The sequence below is a fragment of the Aquarana catesbeiana genome, linkage group LG03, assembly GCF_042186555.1.
Source record: "Aquarana catesbeiana isolate 2022-GZ linkage group LG03, ASM4218655v1, whole genome shotgun sequence".
Taxonomy (NCBI): Eukaryota; Metazoa; Chordata; class Amphibia; order Anura; family Ranidae; genus Aquarana; species Aquarana catesbeiana.
Window position 1 is genome coordinate 89606280 of NC_133326.1, and position 16349 is coordinate 89622628.

A 16349-nucleotide genomic window follows, 5' to 3' on the forward strand; every position below is an offset into this window, starting at 1 on the left:
CTCGTGGAGGTAGCAAACAGGAAAAGGTATGAGGCGTTGCTTCTAAGCCTAGACGCGGAAAAGGCCTTTGATAGGCTGGGCTGGCCTTTCCTCTTTGCTACCTTTTGTCGAGCCGGTATGAAGGGCCCCTTCCTTTAAGCCGTTACCCACTTATACTCATCCCCCTCGATCCTAGTCAAGACTCAGTTTGCCACCTCTCCCACCTTACCTATCACCAACGGTACCCGACAGGGCTGCCCGCTCTCCCCTCTCCTCTATGCCCTATGTATTGAGCCCCTGGCAGCCCACATTAGACAAAACCCAAATATTCATCCCAGTCCGTATTAGGGACTTTAAGATGTTCTGCTCACACTTACCCAGCCCCATATTTCCCTCCCAAACCTACATGTAGAATTAAATTGCTACAGCACACTATCAGGCTACAAAATTAACAACTCTAAGACGGAAGCCCTCCCCCTCAATATGACCCCTCAGACACTGTCTGCCCTCTCCCAATCATTTATCTACTCGTGGAAGACATCAACCTTAAAGTACCTCGGTGTCCACCTTACACCCTCCTACGAAACTCTATACAAGGCCAACTTTCCTCAACTGTACACATCCATCAGAGCCTCCCTGGCCAAATGGAAAACCCTAAAGCTATCTCTCTTTGGTCGCTTGGCGACCATTAAGGTGGTGATCCTACCCAAACTCCTCTACCTCTTCGAGACACTCCCTTTACCTATTCCAGCTGCACATTTCAGGACCCTCCAAGGTGACTTAATAAAATTTTTTTGGAGCTACAAGAGGCACCAGATAGCTAAATCAATTTTATACGCCCCCCGTGGCCAAGGCGGCCTCGCATTTCCCAACGTAGCAAAGTATTACTTGGCTGCCCAGTTGCGCCCAATTGCCTCTTCGTGTACCCTTCATGCATACAACAGGTGGACACAAATTGAAAAGCTGTGGCTGGCTCCTACCCACCCAAACTCCATGCTTTGGAGTACGGATGTGCCTCTCGGTGGGTCCCAACTACTAGGGCCAATGGCGCTCTTACAAAAGCTATGGCAACACGCTAAATCGATGTGCCCACTCACCTCCACTGCCTCCCTGGTCACCTCCTTTCTGTTTACTCCCAACGTCCCAGGCAGCTTGACCTCGCAGGTGTCCCATTTCTGGATAGATAGGGCCTTGTTTCAGTACGGTCAATTGGTGGATACCAGAACCAGAACTTTGAGGTCCTTCCAGGATCTGAAAGATACCTTTTATTTACCCAGACAGGCCTTCTTTAGTTATCTACAAATCCACCACTTTGCACAGCCTCTGGTACCGAACCTGCAATTCTCCCCCTTAACCGAGTTTGAGAAAATCTGCTTAGAGGGTTCATCCCCTAAAGGTATGATATCATGCACCTATGAACTCCTGATCACAGATCTGTCACCAACTGGACCTCAGCATGCCTATATGCATAAGTGGGAGCAGGCCTTGGGCGAGGATATACCCTTGAAGACATAGCAACTTATCTGGTTGCAGGCCTCTAAGAGCTCTGTCTGTACCTTATACAAAGAAAATCAACACAAGATCTTACTTCACTGGTACCAAACCCCTGACCTGCTCCATTCTATATACCCCTCTGCCGATCGCTGTTGTTGGCGCTGTTGTAAAGAGGTATGGACGCTGTATCATACCTACTGGACCTGCCCACTGATCTTCCCCTACTGGCAGACAGTACACTCTCTTCTCCACTCCATCTTTGGTTCCTGGGTGCCATTTAACCCTAAAATGTTCCTCTTAGGCCTCCTACCTCCTTCCTTTTCCAAATCCTCTGAAAAAACTCTTGGCCCAAGTGCTAACGGCTGGGAGATGCTTGATAGCCCTGAAATGGAAAAGGAAGGAACCTCCCTCTTTGTTTGAATTGCACTCCAGGATCAGAGACGTCAAGTGGATGGAATATCTGACAGCTTCCCCAAAACAATACCCTTGATACACACAACCAAGTATGGGAGTTGTGGGATATGCTGGAAGCCCCCAATATCAGCTGACATATGGCCGATGTCCCCGGGCGGTGTGGAGGCCTAGGGCCGGGTGGTTGTCCTCTTCTCTCCTACCCTTTATCTCCCTCTAACCTTTCCTTCTTTCCTTACCCCCATTCTCTCTAGACCCCTTGGCTCCATCTAAGCTTTCTACCCTTTTTTCTCTCCCCTTTGGTTACTGACACGTTCAAAGTTAGTGGTAATACAGAAACACTGAATCATACTCCACTGATTGGTTGCTGATATGCATTGTTTTTTGTCTATCGGTTTTACATGCCTCAACCTTGTTTTTCTATGGGTGACAATGTGTGTGGATAGTTCACCTGATGTATGCCACCTATCACCTTTTCTTTTTTCTGTTTGTCTTTTTCTGTTGGAAAATATGGAAATTCAATAAAAATGGTCAGTTTTCAAAAAAAAAAAGCCGTATATACCTGTGACCGCTGATCAGCAGACACATGACGTGCCGCATCTCTCCTCTTTCCGGATGACAGATGCAGCGGGAGGGGCTGAGATTCCCCCCACTGATGTCACTCTGGAGGGGAGGAGAGAGCCAGAGAGATGCGTTACGTGACTGCTGATCAGTGCTCACAGATAAGGTATATGCAGCTTTTTTTTATACAACAGACACACAGGGGAACATATTATAAGACAGAGAGGATTATATAAAGTAGGACGTGTTATTAAATCAGCAGCAGGGGAGGTGAAGGGGGACCCTGACACAGGAGCCAAAAGGCAGGTATAGGAGTGGGGAGGAGGACACAGGAGCAGAAAGGAGAGACAGCAGGCTGCGGATGACAGAGGCACACAAACTAAGAACGGTGTCAGGGCACAGCAGCCATGATTACCGTGGTCAGTTTATAGAGGGGAAGGGAGAAATGGCAGGATAAGCCAGGTTTTTTAGGTGTTACAGGGGTCCAAATGACACAGGACAAGCACCGTGTCATATAACATGCTTTAAAGGAGCAGGATCCTTTTTTTGGGGGGGTTAACATACGCTTTAAACAATCACATACCATATATATATATATAATAGTATATACAGTGCATCCGGAAAGTATTCACAGCGCTACACTTTTTTCACATTTTATTATGTTACAGCCTTATTCCAAAATGTATTAAATTCATTATTTTTCTCAAAAGTCTACAAACAATACCCCATAATGACAATGTGAAAGAAGCTTGTTTGAAATATTTGCAAAACGAAAGAAATCCTATGTACATAAGTATTCACAGCGTTTGCTTAATACTTTATTGAAGTACATTTTAATTACAGTCTCCAGTCTTTTTGAGTATGATGCTACAAGAGCTTGGCACACCTATTTTTGGGGAGTTTCTCCCATTCTTCTTTGCAGGACCTCTCAAGCTCCATCAGATTGGATGGGGAGCGTCGGTGCACAGCCATTTTCAGATCTCTCCAGAGATGTTTAATTGGGTTCAAGTCTGGGCTCTGGCTGGGCCACTCAAGGACATTCACAGAGTTGTCCCGTAGCCACTCCTTTGTTATCTTGGCTGTGTGATTAGGGTCGTTGTCCTGTTGGCAGATGAACCTTCGCCCCAGTCTGAGGTCCAGAGCGCTCTGGAGCAGGTTTTTATCAAGGATGTCTCTGTACATTGCTGCTTTCATATTTCCCCCGATCCTAATTAGTCTCCCAGTTCCTGGCACCGAAAAACATCCCAAAAGTATGATGCTGCCACCACCATGCTTCACTGTAGGGATGGTATTGGACAGGTCATAAATGATACCTGGTTTCCTCCAGACATGACGCATGCCATTCAGGCCAAAGAGTTCAATCTTTGTTTCATCAGACCAGAGAATTTTGTTTCTCTTGGACTGAGAGTCCTTCAGGTGCCTTTTAGCAAACTCCAGGCAGGGAGTCATGTGCCTTTAACTGAGGATTGCTTCCGTTTGGCCACTTTACCATATAGACTTAATTGGTGGAGTGCTGCAGAGATGGTTGTTCTTCCGGAAGGTATTCCTCTCTCCACAGAGAAACGCTGGAACTCTGTCAGAGTGACCATCGGGTTCTTGGTCACCTCCCTAAGGCTCTTCTCCCCCGATCACTCAGTTTGGCCGCACTAGAAAAAGTTCTGTTGCTAACAAACTTCTTCCATTTAAGGATGATGGAGGCCACTGTGCTCATTAGGACCTACAATGCTGCAGAACTTTGTCTGTACCCTTCTCCAGATCTGTGCCTCAATACAATCCTGTCTTGGATGTCTACAGACAATTCCTTGGACTTCATGGCTTGGTTTGTGCTCTGACACTGTTAACTGTGGGATCTTATCTAGACAGGTGTGTGCCTTTCCAAATCATGTCCCATCAACTGAATTTACCACAGGTGGACTCCAATCAAGTTGTAGAAACATCCTAAGGATGCTCAGTGCAAACAGGATGCTCCTGGGCTCAATTTTGAGTGTCATGGCAAATGCTGTGAATACTTATGTACATGTGATTTTTTTATTTTTTTTATTTTTAATGAATTTGCAAAGATTTCAAACAAACTTCTTTCACATTGTCATTATGAAATATTGTTTGTAGAATTTTGAGGAAAATAATTAAGTTAACCAATTTTGGAATAAGGCAGTAATATAATGAAATGTGGAAAAAGTGAAGCGCTGTGAATACTTTCACAGCGTTCGGACACTTTTGACACTTTTTTTGGACCAGTGACATTTATACAGTGATCAGAGCTAAAAATAGCCACTGATCACTGTATAGATGTCACTGGCAGGGAAGGGGTTAACACTAGGGGGAGAGCAAGGGGTTAAGTGTTCCATAGGGAGGTGTTTCTAACTGATGGGGGAGTGTACTGACAGGGAGCAGAGAGAGATCGCTGTTCCTGATCACTAGGAACAGACGATCTCTCTCTACTCCTCTGTCTGAATGGGGATCTGTTTGTTTACATTGACAGATCCCCGTTCTGGCTCGCTGTGGAGCGATTGCGGGTGGCCGGTGGACATCACGGCCACCGGCTACGCTCATCAGTTCTGGCGGCACACGTGCCTGCTATTGTTCCTGAAGCGGCCGACCTGCAGCTATGGCAATCTGTGCAGCCGTGCCAACCTGCCGCAGTATAATGACGGCGGCTAGTCGGCAAGCAGTTAATGAGACATCGATGAGACTGTGATGTTTCCCTTGCACTCTACTGAAGCTAATGTAGACAAATAAGTCGTCTCCCCCCCCCCTCCCCCCCCGGTACAAGGAGAGTTTAAAGGCAACTCATATATTCAACCAGAAATATACAAAAATATATATAAAAAATGTAAAATTTTATTAATACAATTTTGCATTTTATATATTTCTGGTTGAATATATGAGTTGCCTTTAAAGTCCCATTGTACCAGGGGGTACCCATTTGTCTACTTATTAGGGATGTTGGCAACAACCTCAGGTGGTTCAATGTTTCTATTGAAGCTAATGGAGAACAGATTGTCACAGCCAAAATGGAAAGTGACATAATACATGTTGCTTCCTTGCTTCCATTGAAGAGATCCTAAGGCTGCACAGACATCTGAAAGCAACCAGTCAGCTTGTGACACTTACAAGCTACAGCAACCAGGAGCTTGTGTAAACCCCCTGCTACTGCTGACTTATGATATACGACAGCAGCAGCAAAAGAGTTAAAAGTTAAAGATACTTTGCCACGGTTTGGTACTTATTATGAAATTGAGGGATGTATCTTTATTTTACTTTGAAGTGTAAACCTTTTGATAGATTTTAGATCTGTTCTGTTTACTACCACTCTATTCTGGCCTATTACTGCTAAATAAAAAAAAAAAAAAACATGTCTTGCAGCAAAAACTACCTAAAAGAGATATTTTATGAAATTCAGCAGATAGGGGCGCTGAGTAATATTCCTAGTAGTAATGTACAATTTAAAAAAAATATTACACATACAAATTATATGATGCCAGAATACAATGTTGTTGATGCTGCCACTGAGAATTGCATTGTTCTGTAACCCCCCCCCCCCCTACCATTAGCTTAAAGACTCTACAGCATGTCATTTGGAGAATTTATGTTTCTTAACCACTTGCTTACTGGGCATTTAAACCCCCCTCCTGCCCAGACCAATTTTCAGCTTTCAGTGCTGACGCACTTTGAATGACAATTGCGCGGTCATACAACACTGTACCCAAATGAAATTTTTATCTTTTTTTCCCACAAATAGAGCTTTCTTTTGGTGGTATTTAATCACAGCTGGGATTTTTATTTTTTGCTAAACAAACAAAAAAAGATGGAAAATTTAGAAAAAAAAAAAATCATGTTTCATAGTTTGTTATAAAATTTTGCAAACAGGTAATTTTTCTCCTTCATTGATATGCGCTGATGAGGCGGCACTGGTGGGCACTGATAGGCTGCACTAATGGGCACGGATAGGCACAGTTAAGGCGGCACTGATGGGGACAGATAAAGCGGTACTGATGGGCACAGATAAGGCGGCACTGATGGGCGCTGATGGGTGGCACAGATGGGTGGCACTGATGGGCACTGATAGGTACCACTGATGGGCGGCACTGATGGGGGGCACTGATGGGCACTAATGGGCACTGGTAGATGACATTGATGGGCACTGATAGGTGGCACTGATGTGCAGCATTGTTGTTTTGGCATGATTGTGGACGCTGATGGGTGCCACTGTGGGCACTGATGGGTGGCACTGTGGGCACTGATGGGTGAAGCTGGTGGGCACTGGTAGGCGGCACTGCTGCCTATTGCTAGGTGTCACTGGCAGGGGGCACAGATGATCGCCGTGATCGGGACTGATGTCCCTCTCACGGCCGCTGGTGATCGGCTTTTTTTTTTCCTCCTCACGCTGTCAGCGCGAGAAGAAAAAATAGCCGATTACCGGCTCTGTTTACATCACATGATCAGCTGTCATTGGCTGACAGTTGATCATGTGGTAAGGGGTCGGGACAGACCCCTTACTCCGATCTGTGATCAGGCGAGTCTCATAGACTCACTGATCACCGAGTGCGCCGCACATGCCCTGCAGGGGGCACGCAGGCCGCTCGTGCACGGGACAACGTCAATAGACGTCGTCCCGGCAATGTAGGTCTGTGCTGTTGCCGTCATTTGGCAATAGCGCGGATATGAAGAGGTGAATCAAACATCGCGGGACACAGAGCCATAGTAGTTACTATGTGGGTTATATAGGCCACCTTTAGGTGATGGACACTGGCACACACTAAACAGGAAGTTCAACTCCCTATTTAACCCCTCCCCTTACAGGCAGTACTTCAGTTTTGTAGCAAAGCAATACATGTCTATACCAGAAAGAGGGGAGGGACCTCTGTGTCCTGTGATGTACTTCAAAGAAAAGGATTCGAGTAAAGATGTGCTGTGCTGTGCTGAGCTCCGCTGGAGTAATCCTTGCTGGGACAGGCCATGCACCAGGATCCATTCAAGGTTTCTTTTTAGGCATAATTGAATGGTACCCAGGCCTCGTGTCGGAAGAAACAAGGTTTGCCTGTAACGCTTCTCTTTTTAGAGAGCTGGACCCCGGGATCCAGTGCCTTGGTATTTTTAGCTGTAAAGTTACCTGGCGGGTTGCTTTACAGGTCCAGGGTGTGGATCCCGATAAAAAGGGGCCCCAGTTCCCGAAGGTTTGTTAACAGTGCCCACCGTGAGTAGGTGAAGATTGGGCCTGTTTGGTTTACCACAGAACCCTGCAGCCGGATAAGGTAAGTGGAGATTCCTAAGGAATTTTCTATTTCTCCTTTAAGTAAATGTTGTCATGCCTAAAGTCGCCACCTGGGGCTGTCAAGAGCAATTACCTGTTCCATGCTGATCAGTCTCATTCTGTGTCAGACAAGCTGCACGCTTCCTCCAGCCCAGGTCTCAGGTAGGAAAGGGGGGATTTTTTCTCAGATATCCCCCACTTGGACAGAGATACATTTCTCACCAGAAGGCATATGGGCACGGATCAGTCGGCGGTATGCCACACCGCTCCCGCCTCCACCACCATAGGCTCAGGATTTAGCTGAGCTGCCAGGGGCTTTGTGTTGGCAATTGAAGTAATCAGAGGTTCTATTCTTTAAACCTCTCGCCTTACGCTTGGGTTGTTGGCCTACGGCTACTTCACCCTGAAAGCGCCCGATTTCATCTGATCTCGGAGGCTAAGCAGGGTCAGGCTTGGTTAATACCTGGATGGGAGTCCGCCTGGGAATACCAGGTGCTGTAGGCTACAGATGCGTAGAATCTGATGGTTGAAAAGTTGGTCAGCCAAAGCGCCATGCAAAAGCTCTTGGCTGGTTTTCTTTTCCGTGGTAAAAGGCTGTTTGGGGATGGGGAAAAGTACCTTTTTGCCAGTTAAGAAAAGGAGTAGATGTTACTCATTTAAACGGGCCCTTTCTCCAGTGCCAAGGGCATAAGCCTCCAGGTAGTCATGACGGTCTCCACCGTCAAGTTCAAGAGCACCTCAGGGTCAACCCCAGGGACAAAGGAAGTCCTGGGGGAGAAAGCCTACAAGACAGAGCGCTAAAGCCTCTTATGAAGGGGCGCCCCTGCTCGCGCGAGTGGGGGGAAGACTTGCAGTTCTCAAAGGTCTGGCAGGAGGAGTTTTGAGACAGATGGATGGTCTTCATAATAACTCTAGGTTACAAACTAGAGTTCCGAGATTTCACGTCTCCTCAGGTCAAAATGTCTTGAGACCCAGAAAAAAAGGTCTCTTTTTCAAGCGTTAGACTGACTTTTGTCTCAAAAGGTGATTCGCAAGGAATCAATCCGAGCTGTTGTCTCCATCCTATAAGGAGGAGAACTTTTTGGCATCAATTGACATTAGGGATGCATACCTGCATGTGCCTATTTTTCCCACTCACCAGAGGTGTCTGCGTTTCAAAGTAGAAAAGCTCCATTTTCAGTTCATAGCCTTGCCTTGCGGTCTGGCTACTACATCTCAGGTGTTTACAAAAGCTTCTGTCCTTCCTTCGGCCAGATTAAGGACTCGAGGTATAACAATTGTAGCATACCTAGACGACCTGCTCTTGTTAGAAAGGTTGGTAGCCCGCTTAGACCAGAGCATGGTCACCACAATCATACCTAGGTTGGGCCTCAACCTAGAGAGATCTTCTTTAAAACCATTAAAGAAGGCTAAGAGTAATTGGGTCTAATTATAGATACAGCCCATAAGAGGGTGTTTTTTTTACCCCAAGCAATGATCAGTTCCATAAGGGAGCTGGTTCAGGTGGTCAGGGCAAAGAAGGGTCCTTCTATTCGCCTTTGCGTGAGGTTGTTGGTAAAGATGGTGGTTTCATTCGAAGCGGTTTCCTATGCTCAGTTTCATTCAAGACTGCTGCAAAACGGTATCCTGTCTACCTGGAACAAGAAGGTCCAGGCGCTAGAATTTCCAATGCGTTTGTCACCAGGGGTGCGCCAGACCCTTCAGTTGGTGGAGGATATCCAAGAATCTGCAGAAGAGGAGATCCTTCTTACCAGTTACCTGGAAGGTGGTAACATTATATGCCAGCCTTTTGGGTTGGGAAACAGTCCTTCAAGAAGGACTGTCCAAGGGAAATGGTCCAGAACCAGAAAGACCTTGCTCATCAACATTCTAGAGATTTGGGCAGCGTGCCTAGCCCTAAGGGCCTGGACATTCAGGTTGTGGAATCGTCCTATCAGGATTCAATTTGACAATACCACAGCAGTGGCTTATTTCAGACACCAGGAGGGCACCAGAAGTCATGCAGCCCAGGGAGAGGTAAAACATATTCTAACCTGGGCAGAAAGGCATGTGCCGTGCATATGGGCAATCTTCTTTCCAGGTGTAAAGAACTGGCAGGCAGACTACTTGAGTCACTAGCAGTTGTTCCCGGGGGAATGGTCCTTTCACTTCGACATTTCCTGGCTATGTACCAAAGACGGGGGATTCTGGACGTAGATCTGTTTCGCTTCCAGGTTCAACAACAAAGTCGACAACTTTGTGTCAAGAACAAGGGATCCATTCGCATACGGAACAGATCCATAGGACCCATGGACCCTACCACCACGTCCAGACCTGCTCTCGCAGGGACCAGTGTTCCATCCTGCCTCACAAACGCTAAATTTAATGGTTTGGCTATTGAAACCCACATTCTGAAGAGTTGGGGGCTTTCAGGCTCAGTAAGATCTACCTTGATTAATACAAGGAAGCCAGCTTCCAGAGTCATTTATTATAGAGTCTGGAAGGGATATAGTCCTGGTGTGAGTCCAGGAGTTGGCATCCCAGAAAGTATGTTATAGGGAAAATCCTTGTCTTTGTGCAAATAGGATTAGAAATGAAGCTGGCCTTGAGTTGCATCAAGGGCCAGGTTTCGGCCTTATCAGTATTGTTCCAACAACCACTTGCTTCGCATTCCCTGGTTTCATACAGGGGGTGACACTGCTTAATCCGCTGGTTAGGTCACCCTTAAAACCTTGGTACTTGAATTTGTTTTTTGTCAGTTTACAAAAACAGCCTTTTGAGCCGATACAGTATACTCCCTTGATCATTTTGACAAGGAAGTTGGTTTTTCTGGTTGCCATATCTTCTGCAAGAAGGGTGTCAGAATTGGCTGCTCTTTCTTGTAAAGAGCCATATTTAATTATTCACAAGGATAAGGTGATATTGCGTCCTCATCCTAGGTTTCTGCCGAAGGTGGTTTCAGGTTTTAATCTAAAACCAGGATATTGTTCTACCTTCATTTTTTCCAGAACCCTGTTCTACAGAAGAAACGTTGCTGCATTCTCTTGATGTAGTGAGAGCAGTCAAAGTCTATTTGAAGGCGACCGCTCACATTCGAAAATACGGATGTCTTATTTTTGTTGCCTGAAGGTCCTAGAAAGGGACAGGCAGCGTCAAAATCTACTATTTCTAAGTGGATTCGGCATGTAATTATTCAAGCTTATGATTTGAAAGAGAAGGTTCCATCTTTTCAAATCAAAGCACACTCCGTCAGGACTGTTAGTGCTTCTTGGGCAGTGCGTCACCAAGCCTCCATGGCTCAGATCTGCAAGGCCGAAACTTGGTCTTCAGTCCATACATTCACCAGGATCAGGTGGATGTAAGAAGGCATGAGGGTTTTGCCTTTGGGCGCAGTGTACTGCAGGCAGCAGTATGGGTTCTCGGGTCTGATGGCACCCTACTTTTGTTTGTGTTCCATCCCCTCAGTTGGCATTGCTCTGGGATATCCCACATAGTAACTACTATGGTTCTGTGTCCCGTGATGTATGATTAAGAAAATAGGATTTTTATAACAGCTTACCTGTAAAATCCTTTTCTTTGATGTACATCACGGGACACAAAGTTCCCTCCCCTCTTTCAGGTATACACATGTTTTGCTTTGCTATAAAACTGAGGTACTTCCTGTAAGAGGAGGGATTATATAGGAAGTTGAACTTCCTGTTTAGGGTGTGCCAGTGTCCATCACCTAAAGGTGGCCTATATAACCCACATAGTAACTACTACAGCTCTGTGTCCCATGATGTACTTCAAAGAATAGGATTTTACAGGTAAGCTGTTATAAAAATCCTATTTTTTCCCATGTCACCCTGAAAGTTACATGAAATGTAGAGCCATCTCCCCTCTGAACGGTATTTTTTCAAGTTTTTTTTGCATTGGTACATGTCTCCCCTGTCAGTGTCCTAGTCTTCCTGTGCACTTTGTTTGTCCATCTCTTGGCTTTTAGCTTCAGGAATGGAGAAAATAGATTTTTAAGATTTACTTCCCATTGACTTTAATAAGGTTTGCATTGAAGTTTGCAAATTGTGAACTTTACAATTAGTTCACCAATAGTTCCTGGCAATTGAACAGGTTTGCTCATCACTACTGACCATCAATGTAAGAGAAAACTGCAATATTCAAAGTATGTGTTTCTTTTCTGGCCAGCCTCACTGATTATTACTGAAAATAATATTGCCGTATAGAACAGGAAGGTGTTAAATAAAAGATCAGCTCTGGGTGTCAAATAATACTAACTAAGTCACTTTGCTTTTTTATTTATTTTTTATATTATTACTATATATATACAGTGGGGCAAAAAAGTATTTAGTCAGCCACCAATTGTGCAAGTTCTCCCACTTAAAAAGATGAGAGAGGCCTGTAATTGTCATCATAGGTATACCTCAACTATGAGAGACAAAATGTGGAAACAAATCCAGACAATCACATTGTCTGATTTGGAAAGAATTTATTTGCAAATTATGGTGGAAAATAAGTATTTTGTCAATATCAAAAGTTCATCTCAATACTTTGTTATATATCCTTTGTTGGCAATGACAGAGGTCAAACATTTTCTGTAAGTCTTCACAAGGTTGTCACACTGTTGCTGGTATGATGGCCCAATCCTCCATGCAGATCTCCTCTAGAGCAGTGATGTTTTGGGGCTGTCGCTGGGCAACACGGACTTTCAACACCCTACAAAGGTTTTCTATGGGGTTGAGATCTGGTGACTGGCTAGGCCACTCCAGGACCTTGAAATGCTTCTTATGAAGCCACTCCTTCGTTGCCCGGGCGGTGTGTTTGGGACCATTGTCATGCTGAAAGACCCAGCCACGTTTCATCTTCAATGCCCTTGCTCATGGGAGGAGGTTTACACTCAAAATCTCATGATACATGGGCCCATTCATTCTTTCATGTACACAGATCAGTCATCCTGTTCCCTTTGCAGAGAAACAGCCCCAAAGCATGATGTTGCCACCCCCATGCTTCACAATAGGTATGGTGTTCTTTGGTTGCAACTCAGAATTCTCTCTCCTCCAAACACGACGAGTTGTGTTTCTAGCAAACAGTTCTACTTTGGTTTCATCTGGCCATATGACATTCTCCCTATCCTCTTCTGGATCATTCAAATGCTCTCTAGCAAACCTCAGAGGGGCCCGAACATGTACTGGCTTAAGCAGGGGGACATGTCTGGCACTGCAGGATCTGAGTCCCTGGCGGGGTAGTGTGTTACTGGTGGTAGCCTTTGTTACGTTGGTCCTAGCTTGTATGTCTTCCATTTTCTAATTATTGCTCCCACAGTTGATTTCTTCACACCAAGCTGCTTGCCTATTGCAGATTCAGTCTTCCCAGCCTGGTGCAGGTCTACAATTTTGTTTCTGATGTCCTTCGACAGCTCTTTGATCTTCACCATAGTGGAGTTTGGAGTGTGACTGTTTGAGGTTGTGGACAGGTGTCTTTTATACTGATAACAAGTTCAAACAGGTGCCATTAATACAGGTAATGAGTGGAGGGCAGAGGAGCCTCTTAAAGAAGAAGATACAGGTCTGTGAGAGCCAAAAATCTTGCTTGTTTGTAGGTGACCAAATACTTATTTTCAACCATAATTTGCAAATAAATTCTTTCAAAAATCAGACAATGTGATTGTCTGGATTTGTTTCCACATTTTGTCTCTCATAGTTGAGGTATATCTATGATGACAATTACAGGCCTCTCTCATCTTTTTAAGTGGGAGAACTTGCACAATTGGTGGCTGACTAAATTCTTTTTTGCCCCACTGTACATATATATACACAGGTGTACTTTAATGTACTGTAAACTGTAGATAAAATAATTTTAGCTGAGGTTCTCTGAAAACTGGAAATCTGTGAACATAGACATCTTTAAAAAAAAAAAAAAAAAAAAAGTACATATCAAAGCAAGAAGATTGTTGCATGCTCATGCACAGGGCTATGGATAAGGTAGGACCCTTGGTCCTCCTGTACAGGGCCCAGGCCAGCAGGGGGGTGCTCAGGCACCAGGATGTGGGCAGGGAGGGTAATTGGTGTGGTAGGGGAGGCAGCAATTACTGGAACTTCCCCTGTTCAAGTCTCTCTCTGCAGCAGCTGAAAGCTGACCTCTTCTCTCCCTCCCACCGGCTTTCAGCTTCTGCAGAGAGCCATACAGGAGATCAGTTCCAGTAATTGACCCCCCACCACCCCACCCCACCCCCAAGCCCCCTGTGTGCTCCCCTACCCCTACAGTGCCTTTGGCTTCCCTCCTTTCCTTTCCACCGGCAGCTGCAAGCACACAATAGGATCCTTCAGGATGGAGAGAAGCGTAAGGGTCCAGTAAATATGTCATATTTACCAGCCCCATCCTTTCCTGAATGAACACAATGATTGATCGGTACTGGTCTCACTCACTGTGGTCATTCACAATTGAAGCATAGTAAACTTTGTTTGGGAGGGCTCTGTCAGGTTGGCTGGTCGGGGCCCCATGGTTTATAACAACAGCCCTACTCATGCGCATGTTCATAATTCTGAGCAAAGGAGAAATGTAAATAATTGCTTCGCATCTAGCACAGGCAATTAAATAATAAGTTATAAAAATTATAAAGAACTGGGAATTTGGAGGTGCAATAGGTGACACACAAATTATGTAAAAATACACATTTTATTTAGAAAATTTGATAAAAACATGTAAGTAAAAAAGAGTTTACATTCAATATAACAATACAATTTTGATATTTCAACCGAAGGATTTATTTCATGCCGTGGCTTCTTTAGGAGAATAATGTTTAACAGGCACTAAAAAAGTAATATAGAAATGACAAAATGAAACAAACAAAATATAAAGCAAACAAACAACTGATCAACAAAACAAATAAAGAATAATACCAATATCTGATCTGCTAATGCAATACTACAGTCAAAGGGATATATTTACCTGTATATAGATCTTTCAAAAAATTGAGTAAAGAATGAACATAAACTCTAGTGTTTAAATCAAAACAATCAAGAGGCGGGCCCAACCAATGGATCATCTGATGACCATAGAGAGTAAATAAGATTGCGTTTTAAACTGATGGAAGGGGACCTGGAACGAGGATGGAGGAAAATTAATATTTTTATTTTTTAATTTTAGTTCAAATGATTTTTTTGTTATTTTTTATTATTTAAATATATGTATATACGCAAAATAAGCAAATGAAGTAATAGGCAAAAGTTTGTACCTGTGATGGAAAGATCAAACATCGAATCACCCATCCAAGCTATTTTTTCTACATTGGTCAGTGTCACCCCCAAAGAAAACCAAGGGGGGGACAGAGAACCTAAAAAGCAAATAAACTGGAATCAATAAGCAATCTAGACCGAAAATGGCTCCTAGATAGATAGGCAGGGATTACATTGAATACCTGGATAAGGCAGTGTGTGAAGAAAATAGCGTCCTCCTCCTTTCAGGCTGGCCCTCAAATTGAACCACCACCAGAGTTCTTAAATACCCTCTCCCTCTCTTTGGCCGCCACCTCGTCTCCTGGGCTCAATGAATCCATTAGCTTTAGGCCTTTCCTCTAAGGATTTTTCTATGGTCATTGCTCTCAGTTGCTCCAAGAAGTAGTTACCTTTAGTTTCTACTGATATTTGCTATGTGTTGGGGCCCTTTGTAAGGCTCTTATGTACACCTTCATCTGACCTGACTTTGCCTTATTTTCAGTCATTGGGATTCACAAATTACATCTATATAATTTGAGACAAATAATTTTTGAATATATAGGAATTTTTTTTTTTTGAGTTGTATTCTTAAGATCTACAATATATTCTCTCTTTGCATTAATGAGGCCCCCACCAGGATTAGTTGACCATACGGACGCCCAGGGTGCCGATTTAAGTGGTAACTTTGTTTCCACTGGTTGGTGCCAATGCGTCCCCTTTTAGCCATTATTTTGGCTTGGTCCATATAATTGGCTGTAGTCTTTCTGCATCTAAGCCGTTTGCACTTTTTTTTTGTTGTTTTTACTTTTTTCTATGCCTTTTTGACTTCTATGGATATTCACTTTACTGCTTACAGTTCCCAGAGGTGATGCTCATCACTTCCGGTGCGCCATCTAGTGTCACTTCCAGTGTGTCTCACACCATGGATTTTGTTGAACTGACTGATCTATTTTACTTCCTGATTCAGTTTGAAGTGTCACTTCCGGTGTGACTACCTATGGGTAGACACCCCTGCAGCATCCGCCCCTCCCCTACTTTTTGGCGCCGTTTTTTAGCGCCAAATTTGGAGAGGGGGAGGGTATTTAAGCACTCTGATGGTGGTTCAATTTGAGGGCCAGCCAGAAAGGAGGAGGACGCCATTTTCTTCACACACTGCCTTATCCAGGTATTCAATGTCATCCCTGCCTATCTATCTAGGAGCCATTTTTAGTCTAGATTGTTTATTGATTTCAATTTATTTGCTTTTTAGGTTCTCTGTCCCCCCTTGGTTTTCTTTGGGGGTGACACTGACCAATGTAGAAAAAATAGCTTGGATGGGTGATTCGATGTTTGATCTTTCCATCACAGGTACAAACTTTTGCCTATTACTTCATATGCATATTATGCGTATATACATATATTTAAAAAAAATAAATAATAAAAAATAACAAAAAATCATTTGAACTAAGAAATTAAAAAATCAA

The 16349-nt window shown here is 44.2% G+C and overlaps 1 protein-coding gene and 1 pseudogene across 1 annotated transcript in view; both read left to right on the forward strand.

Moving 5' to 3' along the window:
* LIPC (lipase C, hepatic type) overlaps window positions 1-16349 on the forward strand; it is a 307115-nt gene that overhangs the window by 241158 nt on the left and 49608 nt on the right. The gene's annotated exons all lie outside the window — the stretch shown is intronic.
* On the forward strand, window positions 8085-8203 carry LOC141135808 (5S ribosomal RNA; annotated as a pseudogene).